The 15,541-nt window shown below is 38.2% G+C and overlaps 1 protein-coding gene across 5 annotated transcripts in view; it reads left to right on the top strand.

The window, feature by feature from the left end:
• The window catches only part of LOC141444740 (igLON family member 5-like), a 253,183-nt gene that overhangs the window by 61,536 nt on the left and 176,106 nt on the right, over nucleotides 1-15,541 (top strand). For 2 of the 5 annotated variants that reach the window (XM_074110368.1, XM_074110362.1), the window contains exon 2: nucleotides 2,505-2,532. The exons of the other annotated variants lie outside the window; for them this stretch is intronic. The gene's annotated coding sequence lies outside the window, so the exon portion shown is untranslated. The remainder of the gene's footprint in view (nucleotides 1-2,504; nucleotides 2,533-15,541) is intronic. 5 annotated transcript variants of the gene reach the window in all.

Below are 15,541 nucleotides of genomic sequence, written 5' to 3'. Positions count from 1 at the left end.
CGTTTTTTCCATTCGTTCCGATCGAGATCCGTTTTTGCCATTTTGGTTACGAAACCCTGAAAACGGAACCTTATAGGATCACTTTGTTGTCCGTCTGTCTATCTGTCACGACCCTTTTTATGAAGAACGCGTGGAGGTATCAAGCTCAAATTCATATCAAATACTCAGGTCTACTGTCCCTTAGAGCTGTGAAAAATCAAACTTCTAAGCCAACGCAATCAAAAGATACAGTCGTTTATGCAGCAAATTTTCGACACTCGCAAGGGAATCAAAAACTACTAGGGTACTTCCCGTCTCAGAATCTTGAAATTTGGTATGAAGGTAGCTATTATAACACAACCAACTAGAAAAGTCTGAAAATCTTGATCACTCGGAAAAAGCAAGAAATATCTTCAAGACACGATAAATGTGTATGGAACCCTCGGTGCGCGAGTCCGACTCGCACATGCCCGGTTTTTTAGTCAAATAAAAGCATGTAAACTAATTATCTGTTTTGCGCAGGCCAGTCTCATTGCACCACACTTTTCCTGCGACAATATAACAGCATATAACTCCATAATTCCGTCGAATCGATTCAACCCTTATATTACGTTAATATTTGATTAAGGGCTTTATGGGGTTGTAATAAGATTGCGATTGGAATGGCATGAGATTAGGAAGATTACTGGTATTCGATAAGAAAATGAATTTTATTAGGTTATTTTAGGGTTCCGCACCCAAATAGTAAAACGGGTATTACTAAGACTCCACTGTCCGTCTGTCTGTCTCCAGGCTGTATCTCATGGACAGTGGCAGCTAAAAAGTGGAAATTTTCTAAGATGATGTATTTCTGTTGCCGTTATAAAAGCAAATACTAAAAACAGAGTAAATTAAAAATTAAACGGGCCCTGACAACAAACGTGATTTTTTGCCGTTTTTTGCACGATAATAATAATAATAATATTCACAGAACACTCCATTTTTTGAAGTCAGTTAAAAAAAATATATGATTGAACTTCAAAGGAGGAATGAACTATCGCCTGCGGATTCCCGGACCGATATGACCTTCAAGTTTTCAAGAAAAGAGCGTACTCCTACCTTAAAGGCCAGCAACGCACTTGTGACTCTTGGTGTTGGCAGGTGTCCATGGGCGACGGTAATGCTTACATCAGGGGATCCGCCTGCTCGTTCCCCCTATACCATAAAAAAGGAGCTGTGGCTTTAAGCAGGGTTTCCACTAGTGATCTGGCGGATGTGTTGCGAGGAATATGTTTTTCACTAACCAATAGGAACGCTTCACTTACCTCGCCTCGCTACGCTCAGCTGTTTCCACCAGAGCTGTGCTGAGCGAGGATGTGTAAATGAAGCGTTCCTATTGGTTAATGAAAAACAAATCCCTCTCAACACATTCTCGCACGTTATTGGTGGAAACCGTCGTCACTTTCACCAAGGTAAACTTCCACAGCTCTCAACTTCCTCTTTGTAAAGTTTTCGAGATCAAATTAAATTTGTTTACGAAAAATTAAGTACTTGAGTTATTTGAGACGGCGGGGTTACTTTTACAAAGAGTGTACTTTGAAATTATTAAAAAACTGGTCAAGTGCGGTCTGACTCGCGCTGGAACTTCACTGGATATTGCTGTCGGCCATTGTCATTCGTCTGTGCACGAGTCTAATTACCGTGTCGCCTTTTTCCCGCAACTCTGACACGGTTATTATTTATCGTATGGCTTCTGGTTCTCTACTTAAACTAAATAATTAATAGGTTAGATTTAGGTATGCTAGTGCATCTGTCGAGGGTTTTAATGTCTGCCGATTGCCCGCTAAATTTGGTGATTGGTGATTGGGATTTGGTGACTCTGACACGGTAATTGAGAATCTTGGATACAAATCCGGGCTCGCATCTCTGTGTTTTTCGATATTCATGTGCGAAATCACATTTCAAATTTACTACGAGATACGGTGAATTAGAACATCGCGACGTACAAACCTGCGAAGCGATAGGGCATATTAAGATTGGTTTTTTTGGAATCTTTTTGTATTTTTTATTTCAATTAACAATTTTTTGTTACTTTTACGGTCATCCCGTAAAACCTATATCGAAAATACAAACTGAAATATAGATGCACAGAAAAACCAGAAAAATAAGACCAGCACTGGGAATCGAACCCAGGTCCTCGGTATTCCGTGCCGTGTGCTATACCGCTACACCACCGCTGGACAACGATACAGACACGAATTTCTCCTATGCACTTTGAAATAAAAAATACAAAAAGATTCCAAAAAAACCAATCTTAATTTGATTGAAACTGAGTGCACTGCACATCTAGAAAAAGGATAGCTGCCATTGACATTAATCTGGGCACTCAAGTCTAATTACCGTGTCACTAGTGCGGGAAAAAAGCGGTACGGTAATTAGACAGATGCACAATAAAATGAGAATGGCCGACCCACGTTCACTAAGATGTTAGTCGTCTTGATTTCATTTTGTAGGTACACGTATTTTTCATTTTTTTTTTGTTTCAGCTACCGGCATAGAACTGACGTATCTCAGGTAAGTTGTAGTCTGAGTAGTTTTGTTTACCCGCATTCTCATTAAACCTACTTACATACTCGTTTATACTTCGCACTCCAGCGGGAATTTTGCGGGCCTGTCACTTGGCAAGTTTTACAAATCAATTTTCGAGTTGTCATAATAAACTATTTGTACTTAGTATTTGGTAGGTACCTAGGATTTCGATTCAACTTTAAAGTGGAAATTTTCATTAAAATGGAGCGTTCCACTGTTAGAAGGAAAAATTTGAAAAAATTCGAGATGGTAGTAAGTACATCAAATTTACAAGAAAAAATATAAAGGCTAAGATTGCTTGAGAATTATTAGTAGTTTAAGAGTAAATAGCAGCCTAAGGTATAAAATATACCTAAACTTAGAAGATTCCGCACATATTACGAAAAATATTACTTGATTTTTTCGTAATGGCTACGAAACCCTATCTTGGGCGTGTCCGACACGCTCATGGCCTTTTTTTATTATTTAGTCTGTAATGTCATCGATCCAAACTCAATACGTTGGAGACGTATTTCGTAGAAAATATGCCTCACGTTCCTTTCTTTATGAGGCCTCTGACCTCAGGTTACAATTCCCTAAAACCCCTGCATGAGCCAGTCATACATTTCCAAACCAATCTGGCCCCTCACCTCTGACACTTGTCCTGATGCCGGGTATAAATCACAGCGCTGATCTTGCATCTCATCTCCATCCATCTATCGCAGGTGCGCGGCTGGAATTTTTATTTTTTGGAGAACTGGTATAAGAACTGATTCCATATAAAAGGAGAATGAATGAAAAATGGTCTATTGGTGTCAATTGTCCCATGATATTATATGTATGTATGTAAACTCTTTATTGCACATACAAATAAAAATACTAATACACAGAGAGGAGAACAAAGGCGAGCTTATCTCTAAAAAGGGATCTCTTCCAGCTAACCTAGTTAAGAGAAAACATTTTGTTATATAGAGGATAAGAAGACAGTGAAAAAAACGTGCGGAAAGAGAAAATACTCAAAAGAGAGAAAATAAATACAAAATTATTTACATTAAATCCAACATAAAACGAAAAGAATATATTACAAACAATTACAAAAGCAAAGCAGTCAAGCCATAATTTCTTTAACGTCTAAATAATATTTAATTACTGGCACTTGAGGTATCCCATCGTTGCAGATGTTTTATGGTCGGTGGTGATCTCTTACCATCAGGACACCCACTTGCTCGTTTGCCATCCAGTCGAATAAAAAAAAATGTACTCACAGCAAGTTTATAAACTCGACTGTAAAATAAAGAGCATTATGTGATGTTTAATGTTGTCGGTGCAATCCAAATCCAAATGTCAACTTCAACCAACTTTTTGCAGGCACACCCGAGAAAACGATTGGCTCGTTTCGCTCAACAACAAAAGATATAAGTCTGTGTGAGTAAAAGAGACACATATAAATAGTTGATCGCTGGCTGTTCACACTGTCGGCGAGAACTCGCTCTTACATCTTTTGTCGCAGCGACAAGAGCTATAAACTCGCTGAGCTATAGATACTCGCTCAGCGATGTCAGCTTGGCGGCCGCTCCGCACGAGCCAGTCGAGTGGAGCGAGTAAGCCCATCGCACGCGAACAATCGCTTACAGCCGAGCGACAAACTAAACTCGCTCTACTCGCTTCTCGCTCATTGTGCCTTTAACCGGTCGCTGTTAGGTTAGCAACCATTAAATGACACCTACAGCAGCAGTATACATGTGTCTGAAATCCAAATGTCAGCTATAGTGTTACACCAGCCAAAAGTCAAGAAAATGTCAAATCAATGAACAAAATGTCAAAAGGATAGCGTTTCAGACAGTTAGAGGAGAGCAGAGGGGTAGGTTACAATTTTTAATGACTTCATTGTTAACTTGTTGTTGAACGTCGGTGTTTTAAAAAGAAAGAGAAATCATTTATCGTGGTCCTTGACCATATTAAAAATGACATTTTCAACAAAAACAATACAATAATTGTACACCAGGAATAAAGCGATACAGAAAACAGGTACACAGAGAAAAAACTACAAGGTAAGCAGTAGGCGGCCTTATCGCTTATGAAAAACTTACTCAAACTTTTCAAACTTACTTAAACTTTTTGATTCAACATTAGTAAAAACAGTGTATTTTCTTTAGCACCGATAAATAATCCAGACTGCTAGGTTACAACAATCACCCTGTAACGCCTACACACGGGCACAGAATATATAATAGTACTGACACGGGAGTTAAAATGAATGAAAATAAATGAATGATACACACACAGCTACAACAACTGATTGCATAAAAGGAGAATGAATGAAATGAATGAGTGAATGTCAAAATTCTGCTGTCATTACATGACATGTTGTTGTGTGCGTTACGTGAACTCTGGTGGCACTAACTATAACTTCTTTTTCACTTCTCATGCTCTAAACGTAGGCCAATAAAGCCTTACGAGGCGGGAGTAAATTGAGTACTTCAGTCCCTAGGGAGTAAAAATAATATTTTTTTTAATTTACTTCGAGTGACTTAGATAAACTCAACTAGCCAGTACTTGGTTAGCTTTTGGCATAAAATAAGAGTGTGTGTGGACCATTTTCAAGACGAAAATGTTACGTTCTTAGTCTACGTGGTCTTAGTTCTATGCATTTTCCGCATAGAAGGTGGCGCCATTTTATTTATTCCAGTTTGTGTATGGACCATTTCGCCGATTCGATTTTGTTATATCTGTGTCTGGTTGGAATAAAATATTTACCGCGAAAACTTTGAAATTGTTGCAAAACGTAAATCATAAACGATTAAAATAAATTGATTATTTTCTCAATGTCGTCAAGTGATGATGATGTCGAGCAAAGAGAAGACATAGGGCCTATGTCGCCGGTACGGTGCCGTCGTCAAAACCAAGCGTGTACGCAAGCGTTTGACGGCGCCGCGCCGTGACACCGTAGACGGCACCGTACCGGCGACATGTGTCCACATAATTGATAATCTTTTGCCGCCGAAATCTAGAAAGATTTATTTAAAAACCTAAGAAAGTTTTATGGACTGGAGGAATAAGAAACGCATTAATTCTTTCACAGAAAGCGTTTTCTCGCAATCGAAGTGAAAAATAGAGTTTTCACCGTCAATATAAGCCCTCGGATAAATAGACACCCTCGCTAAACCTCGGGTGGCTAACCACCTCGGGTATATATTGGCTTATTTTAGTCCCTCGATCAAAAATATACTATTCTATTTCCCTATAAAGCCTCAAAGCGCCAGAATTCAGGGTAAAAAAACCAACCCAATTAAACCCTATTCCGTTGCATCAAAAACATGTCACTTGTATAATACTAATCACCCGCTAAGTACTTACCTACAGCCTAACCATACGTCAGGCAGTTTGCAATTTCCAACACAACAATTAAGTTTTTTTCATATAATACCTACCCTAGGCAAACCCAGGCGGTAGTTATATTTCAATATTCAGACACGAACGGCGAAAAAAACTGTGAAAATGTGGAAACAGAAGTGGGGCGAGTATAGAGAGGGTGAATTAGGTAATATAAAGATGTAGTAAATAATCTTTTGCACATCATATTTTGTCGGAAAAAATCGTCGAGCGTTTATACCTGCTGAGCTGGCCACGTTGCATTTTTGTTAGTTTTTCTCGATTATTCCATAAAAATTGAATGAAAATTAAATAACCTAACCACAAAAATTTCATTTTTAATACAAGCTTTTTTTGCTGACTGTACTTGCATTGTCACCCAAACAACATTTGCATACCAAATTTCAAGTCGATGCTATTAACCGTTGAAGAGTTCCATCCTGCGGAGACGATCCTGGCTGGACTACCAGGATGCCACTACTAGATTATTGTATTGTCACGTGATTTACATAAGTATGCCAAATTTCAAGTAAATCCGACTACTGGAAGTTGGTCGCAATTACTTTTTACTTTATTAGGCATAAAATCACACGTTTACACAATTTTACAAAAAGCCGCGATACTTAATACATGCAGAATAGTGAGAAAGTTCATGCAACTAGACCCTGAAAATAGCCCTCAGCAATCTTCTTAAAAACTATTTATTCTACAACTCTTGCTACATTTACTTGGTGGATAACCCGTAAATGTAGTTAATACCAGTCTAGAGCTGAGAAAAACCAATCCTTCGAAAATAATAATAATACAGGGATGTATGGGGACCCTTAGTTACAAAACTAAACACTAACAATATCTACGTTCAGTGGAAGTGTAGAATGCTTCCACCGTCATAAATTAAAATAATAATAATAATAATTCTGAAAAAAAAACAATAATTCTGAAATTAAGATTGGTTTTTTGGAATCTTTTTGTATTTTTTATTTCAATTCCAAATTTTTACTTTTACGGTCATCCCGTAAAACCTAAATTGAAAATACAAACTGAAAATATAGATGCACAGAAAAACCAGAAAAATAAGACCATCACTGGGAATCGAACCCAGGTCCTCGGTATTCCGTACCGCGTGCTATACCGCTACACCACTGATGGTCAAAACCATCAGTGGTGTAGCGGTATAATAATTCTGAAAGTCTAAAATATTTAACGAACGAAAGCCAACTCCATATTTTTCCTTTTCGTTCGTGCATATCTGTATCTAAACATCTCGCATGCACTACCAACCACATGCGACAAAATGTATGCTATCTAGTATAAAATACAATATTAAACTCAGTACTTTGAACACAAAGTTGGTATTTGGTAACTAATGTAGTTACAACCTTTTTGTTTCAAACTTTGATACTTAGAATTCCGGGCAGCAGCGGCTATTATGGTAAATTGACACCCAACGGAGCCAGTGGTTTCGTTTGGAAATTTAATTTGTAGTTTGAAAAAGGAAATTGTGGGTAGAAGTGTTTTACTTTTTTTAATGAGCACGTAGATATTAAACAATAAACAGTGTTGTTAGGGCCACGAGAGTTGAAGTGAACACACACACACACAGCTACAAAAAGAACTGATTGCACAAAAGGGGAATGAATTAAATGAATGAGTGAATGGCGTAATCCTGCTGTCATTACACTTTTTTTTTCTCAAATAAACAGAATACACTTTCAAAATAAATTAGCTTTGTAAATTATTATTTATTTATTTTATTGTAAATTAGCTGTGTGATACATTGCAGTGCTTCTATTTAGTTACTTAAGGGGTGCGGAGTTTTTGCCGTTTTATTGCAATTTGCAGGTGGTAGGACCTAGTGTAAGGTCCGCCCGGATTGCTACCACCATCTTGCTCGCTAATCCTGCCGTGAAGCAGCAGTGCTGTTGCGTAGCCAAAATGGCAAAAACGGAACCCTTATAGTTTCACCATGTCTGTCTGTCTGTCTGTCCGTCCGCGGCTTTGCTCAGGGTCTATCAATGCTATAAAGCTGTAATTTTGCACGAATATATATGTAAGCTATGCCGACAAAATGGTACAATAAAAAATTAAAAAAATTTTTTTGGAGTACCTCCCATAGACGTAAAGTGGGGGTGATTTTTTTTTCTCATCCAACCTTGTAGTGTGGGGTATCGTTGGATAGGTCTTTTATAACCATAAGGGGGTTGCTAAAATGATTTTTCGATTCAGTGATTACTTTGCAAAATATTCAACTTTAAACTGCAAATTTTCATTAAAATCGTGCGTCCCCCCCCATCTAAAATCTAGGATTCAGGATGGTAGTAAGTATATCAAACTTTAAAAGAAAACTATAACGGCTAAGTTTGCTTGAGAATTATTTATTAGTTTAAGAGCAAATAGCAGCCTAAGGTATAAAATATACCTAAACTTGGAAGATTCCGTATAAAATTTTAATTTATTACTTATTTTTTTCATACTGGCTATGGACGGTATAGGGGCAAACGAGCAAACGGATCGCCTGGTGGTAAACGACTACCGTCGCCCATGGACACCTGCAACACCAGAAGAGTCACAAGTGCGTTGCCGGCCTTTACTACCCCTACTTACATATAGATATTTCCTGCATACTTGTAAGCCTTAATTAGACTTTTATAAGTAAGCGTGAACATTAATATTTCCATTAAACACAGAAATGTAATGTGAAGCATTGCGTGTGCTAGCCGCATTAATTCAATTGTATTTGTAACAGTTACAAATGTGTTTATATTTATTGTAATTCTAGTATCAAATTACCAGTGTTTATGCTAGGCTTTAGGCAGTTGTCTCACCGCCGGCGAGGAAACGATTGGCTATCGACTATTTTCTCGCTCAAGAAACGAACAAAAGATATAAGATCCTGTGTGAGTAAAAGAGACATATATATTAATAGTTGATCGCTGGCGGTTCACACTGCCGGCGAGAACTCGCTCTTACATCTTTTGTCGCAGCGATAAGAGCTAATAAAACTCGCTGAGCTATAAAACTAGCTCGGCGATACTCGCTCAGCGCTGTTAGCTTGGCGGCCGCCCGGCTCGAGCGAGTGGAGCGAGTAATCGCCCGTCGTGCTCGAACACTCGCTTTTCACTGCTCGCCCACTCGTTTCTAGTTACTCGCTCTGCTCGCTTCTCGCTCATCGTCGGCGGTGGGACAAGTGCCTTAAGCTATTATGGGTCCCACTGAAAAACAGCGTTGCGGCTTGCCGTAACATTATACTGAGTGGGGCCCACTATATAATTCGATTTTATTTTTTTATTCTTTCCATCTAATTTATTTTTATGTGTAGCGCATATGTGTAAATAGATGTTTCTCTCTCTCTCTCTCTCTCTCTCTCTATTACCATTAAATAGTAATTAATTAATTACCGAACGAAAATAATTAACTTTGCTCACCCGCAACCTTATGATAGCTACGATGCAAGAATGTCCATGTTCTTCCACCTCCACACTGTAAAACCACACGCAAAACCATATATCACCACAAACACTGACGCGTTTCGAACTCAACCACAGCTCATCTTCAGAGCAACGCAAACATGCTAACAGATGTTAGTCTAACATGGCTATCATAAGGTCGCGGGTGAGCAAAGTAATTGTTTTAGTTCATTGATATGGACGCCTGATTCAATAGACGATCTCTTCGAGACAACTAAAGTTAGTAAACAAAACACCATAGCCAAACCCACTTCGCCGTCCGCGCCTCCAATTACAATTAATCTAAAATTAAATATCTTCGAACTCGTTCAAAGTCCAAAATTGCATATTTAACTTCGCAAGATTCACAATTAAAGGTTCCGTAGAGTTCGTTGGAGTTCCGTCTAGAGGTGGGTGAAAAATAACGTCACGGTGAATAAATCACAGTGATTCAAAAGTATCACCGTGACAAGCGAAGGAAGAAGGTCACAAAATCATATACTCGTAGGTCGTTCCTTCGTTGTCTCCGTCACTCACGCAACAATAATGGTTCACTGCTTAACCTTCTAAGGTTCAAAGTGATAATACTACTTAGTACATATTGTTAGCAATAGAATTTATATCTTTTGAAAAAGGAATAGTGACATTTTCTGTGTATCATTCAAATTAACAAAAAAAAACAATTTTATCTATGAGACATTAAGGTTTAATTTTCAATGTCAATTTTGGTGGGTCGCAGGAGGTAAAAAATATCGTGTTTGAAAAGAAATAGTTAATTAAAGTAATGTGGACTATAAGGTAATTGTGATAAGGAAAACGAGGTGATGATATAAGAAGTAAAGTAAAGTTATTAATATATAAAAAGTAAAGTCCGATGTTATTGTCGTCTGTACAGTGGGAGTAGGAAAACCTTCGTCAGTTATTAAATTGATTCCTTTATTCAGTCATAGACTCTTAGTACGTTTTGAAACCAAAGCACTAAGTAGACAAGGGCATATCAAATTATACTTACTTGACATGATAATAAGGGTCAAAATAGTATACACCTCTAACATATATCTAGTTTTAATATCAATACCAAACCTTTTTAATAAACAGCGTCGTAAGAGTATGAATCAAATAATGTTCTATTTAATCGCAATGTTTGTCAGTGCCACGGTGTAGTGGTAGGGTTGCTATGGTCACCTTTAAACAAGATAGCAGGTTGACAGTTTGATGCAGTATGTCATACTCAATTGGTAAAAGATTATCGCTCATACTGAGCAAAGGAAAATAGATCTTAAGGTGACGAACCTTTTTTTACTCCGACTGTACCTATCGGAGTGCCGATTACACCGACAGGAGGGCTACCACGTAATTCCAAAATCGAAGTTCGTATCGTACCCTACCGTCTCTCACTCTCGTATTAAATAATGGTAAGGGGCAGCGGGACGGCATGATACGTAGTTTGAATTTTGGACTCCTTAGTATAGAGTCTGATTGAATTGATTCGCAAAATGTGTCTTTTTACCGTCTATACTATACTATAATATAGCGTCTACCAAAACGTACCTATAGTGTTATGTGAGCGATCAACGAGACAAAAACACAAGTATTTTTCACTGTGATTTTTTATCACTGACGACTTTTACGGCGAGAGGGAAGTAACGCTCTCGCCCATCACTAGCCGTCTTCCATTGTTAGAAGTGTACAGTCAAGTTCTTTATTAATTTTTGTACAAAGAAATCCATTGGTCAGAGAGCAAAAATATCTGCGGGAAACTTATAGGCTACGTATATTAAATAGCAGGAATTAAAACAAAAAGTTTGTAATGAAAAAAGCTACTGTTTATAGAAATTATAGCTCGGTGTTTTGCATTATGGCGTTTCAACCAGAGGGTTCTAATTAGGCTGCATTACCACCAGAATGGGTGAGTATGGGTTGCAAGGAATGTGTCATCACATAAACCATAGTCAAAATACCACCAACGGGACTTATCATGCTAAACTAACTAACTAATTTGGCTCAGGGACCAAAAGAGGGTCTTGGCCTCCGAAACGAGAGCACGCCATCTGTCCCGATCGTGCGCAGCCTCTTCCCAGTCGTCGACTTGGAGACGTCGCAGATCCGCCTGGACACTGTCCTCCCAGCGGTATCTGGGTCGCCCAACCGGGCAGCGACCAGTCGGTCGTCCCACGTATGCTTTTTTGGCAGCCCGATCCTCAAACATCATCATGCTAAAACACACGAATAATATTTACCTCGACGTTTCGACCACATTACAGTGGCCACGTCACGATTAGATTATGTTTAGCGTGATAAGTCCTGTTTGGTATTTTTGAGTATGAGTGAAAATCACGAAAGTTTAAAATGTGTCAAGAAAACCGGCCAAGAGCGTGTCGGACACGCCCGAAATAGGGTTCCGTGGCCATTATGAAAAAATAAGTAATATTTTTCTAAGGGTTTCGTGTTTTGTACGGAATATTCCAAGTTTAGGTACATTTTATACCTTAGGCTGCTATTTACTCTTAAACTACTAATAATTCTCAAGAAAACTTAAACTCAAACTCCGTGCGGTCTGACACTTATACTGTTTAATACGAGAGCGAGAGGGACGGTACGATACGAACTTCGACTTTCGAACTTTGGAGTAGGCTCTCTGACTCATTTCGCAAATACATACCCAACCTTGTTTCCCCAACAACCCGTTCACAGTACATTTACAATATGTTATGTATTTATTGTATCCCGCGCGAAGGTCCCTAGGGAAATGTGAGCCTTCAGAATTTTCCCGTAATGCTGTTATCGTGTTCAGGGATACATAAAAAAAGTAAATTCGCAATTGTTTGTTTATTATGGCAACATCAATACGATCGAGTTACGAGAAAAAGTAAAAGTTGAAAAATTAATTAAATTCTACGTAAATATAAGCCGTGGTGGCCTAGTGGTTTGACCTATCGCCTCTGAAGCAGAGGATCGTGGCTTCGAACCCGGGCTCGCGCCTCTGAGTTTTTCGAAATTCATGTGCGGAATTACATTTGTAATTTACCACTAGTTTACGGTGAAGGAAAACATCGTGAGGAAACCTGCACAAACCTGCGAAGTAATTCAATGGTGTGTGTGAAGTTCCCAATCCGCACTGGGCCCGCGTGGGAACTACGGCCCAAGCCCTCTCATTATGAGAGGAGGCCTGTGCCCAGCAGTGGGACGTTTATAGGCTGGGATGATGATGATGATGTCAAATACGGGATGTCTCTGATCTGATCATGAGGCTTTAAACTCCAGGTTCGATTCTCGCATAACCAAGCTAATTTTGTTTTAAAACGTTTCAAATAACTTGAATTTAGATAATTTATTGATCCTCATAGTTTAATCGTTAAGTCAGTGCATCGGACATGGCGGCGCTTCGCTGTCTCTTAGTACGGGGACCTTTATAGTAGATTGTTCAACGAGGGACTAAAACAAGCCATAATGACACGAGATGGTTCGAGTTTTAGGGGCTGTTTCACCATCCATTGATTAGCGTTAACCGACGGTTAAATGTGATGCCGTCTACGTCTATTCAAACAAAACAAATAGAGACGGCATGCCAAAGATATATTACGCGATTTGGAAGCGTGTTGTTAATGAAGATAATAAAATACTATTTTCAGGGATCGACGAAATATTTTGTAGGTGGTTTGGAGTTAAAACCTGACTACGGTAACCGATATAAGATGTGGGAGGAATATATCCCTTCGCCTGGTAAAGGGTTAACAATTAAACTTTGAGGATGAATAAATGATGCAAATTTAAGTTTTTTGGAAATGTAACAAAACAATAGTACTTAGCTTAGTTTTGTGAGTAGAATCAAACCTTGATTCCATGGTCAGAGATACCATGTAGTTTTCTTTAACCTGTTTATTAGCTTGTCCTGTGCATACATTGGCTGTGTTGGGCTTGTTTGTTGAAAACCTCGGTGTAAGTGCACCCCTTTCACAGTAACAGCAAAAACCGTCATAAAAACAGGGCTAGTTTATATTGACAGAGATGTAACATACACTGGAACCGCTAACTATACTTGGGAGCAAAGAAAAGCCACCCTTTCAATACGGTATTTGACAACTCCTGATTTTGCCATATCTTGATATTATTATGAAAATATAGATATACAGATAGTGTTTAGCGAAGAGAAAATTTAAATCGGTTGAAAACTGGATTTAAAGTGATTTTTTGAAAAATCTATATACCTGTCTCTTTCTCAAACGCTTTTCTCTATGCAGCAAGTATGGCGGTACTGGTATGTCTTTCTCTGTCTAATCTTGAATTTCAAACCTTTATAACTTTGTTATTTGTAAAGGTAGCTTAAAAATTGTTTTTCTATTCGATAACAGGCATTGTGTAGTTTTAAATTATAAAACATGTACTAAATAGTCAAATACCGTATTTTACGTTGATTCTTATGTTTTTTTGGTCGTAAGTGTTATCATGGAAACGTAAAAATTTGCAAGGCTGGCTCGATTTCTTAACTCCCAAATGTATTTATAATTTATGATGTACTTGTGGGGCTGTTTCGCCACCCATTGATAAATTTTAACTGATGGATAAATGTGATGCCGTCTGTTTGTTTTATTCGAATCACATTTATCCGTCAAATAAAATTAATCAATGGATGGTGAAACAGCCCTTTAGCGTTTATACGCGGCTTAGCAAGCGTAAACAATTATATTCCGTAGTAGAATTGAGATTCCATTTCACTAAGTTCCCATTGTAATTTTTTTATGGATTTAATAAAAGTTGCTTATGAAACATCTACGTCAATTTTCGTGTTTGTAATCTTAGCGGTTGATTTTTACAGATGTTATCCCTGTCCGTTGGGAATATTGGGATAAAAGTAGCCTATGTATTATTCTAGACGTCCAACTGTATTGCTACCAAATGTAACCTAAATCCATCCGGCTGTTTTAGCGTGAAGAAGTAAGAAACATACACACACATACATGTCATACATACACACATACAAACATTCGCATTTATATTAGCAGTAGGATATATCTTCTTCTAAGTCTGGATTGGTCGTCTTTGATCAGTAGTGAGTGGTTCATGACGATTTCCTTCAAATTTTGGATAAAGATCAGTAGACAGTAAGTAGGTTCATGACGATTTCCTTAAAATTTTGTCAAATTTCATATTTAACTAATTCCTTGCAAAAGCGCATGGTTGACACTAATGAAGACCATAGGCTATGCAGCTATCTCTCCCAACGAATGTGCCCTGCAGTGGGACGTATATAGGCTGGGATGATGATGATGAATGCTGCCAGCCTAATGGGAAAAATGCCACGGAGGCCTCTTTTAGAGTTTTTAAGTACTTATTTGGGTTATGGTTAAGTTTTATTTACGATTTTATTCATAATATGTGTATCCTAAGTTTTAAATAATAAATTCTTCATATTAACATTCCGTGGCACTTCCAGTTCCTTCCTATACTTTGTGGTATGCCGAAACCATCTAAATTTTACAGCTAGCAGAAGCGGCTGAGTGCAAAGTAAGGCTTGACCCTTTTTAGTGAAGAACTTGTTCGTAATTGTACACGACATGTCCATCTAACAATCCCTTCAACTAGACAAAGGGATAAATTCCCACTCCCCACTGCTGGGCATTCTTATTAATGAGAAGAGATTAGTTTTTGGGAGGTTGTGTCGGGTTTCATGTTAAGTGTTCGATTGACCCGTTCCGTTGTATTGATTTATGGCATATTTAGAGGTATAAACGATTGTCATTGTTTGTTGTTTCTAATATGTCGTCTACATATTGCTTATCTTGGAAAATGTTCTATATACCTGTGTTTTTTGTACGGCTATGTGTTGATATTCAATAAATAGTCATTGTGTTGTTATGGTCATCTTTATTATCTTCATATCAGCCGTAGGATGTCCATTGTTGGGCGTAAGCTATCATTGTATTGTATTATAAGAAGATATTGAACAGTACATTCGATTTAATTCAGACAAAATCCATATAAGGTAGGTGTAACGTATGAGGTAAGAATGTCATAATATGTATTACTTAGTAGTAAATCATCCCCGTGTGGTGTCGGCTTAGAATCACACCCCTCCATTTCTTCCGTGGATGTCGTAAGAGGCTACAAAGGAAAGGTATACCGTAGGCGACAGCGACCTGTCACTGTTGTACCTTTTTTTGTCAAACTTTAAACATAAAATTGCTAAAAGTGGCTCC

This window comes from Choristoneura fumiferana, chromosome 30 (assembly GCF_025370935.1).
Source record: "Choristoneura fumiferana chromosome 30, NRCan_CFum_1, whole genome shotgun sequence".
Lineage (NCBI taxonomy): Eukaryota > Metazoa > Arthropoda > Insecta > Lepidoptera > Tortricidae > Choristoneura > Choristoneura fumiferana.
This window is presented reverse-complemented; position numbering and strand designations above follow the sequence as displayed.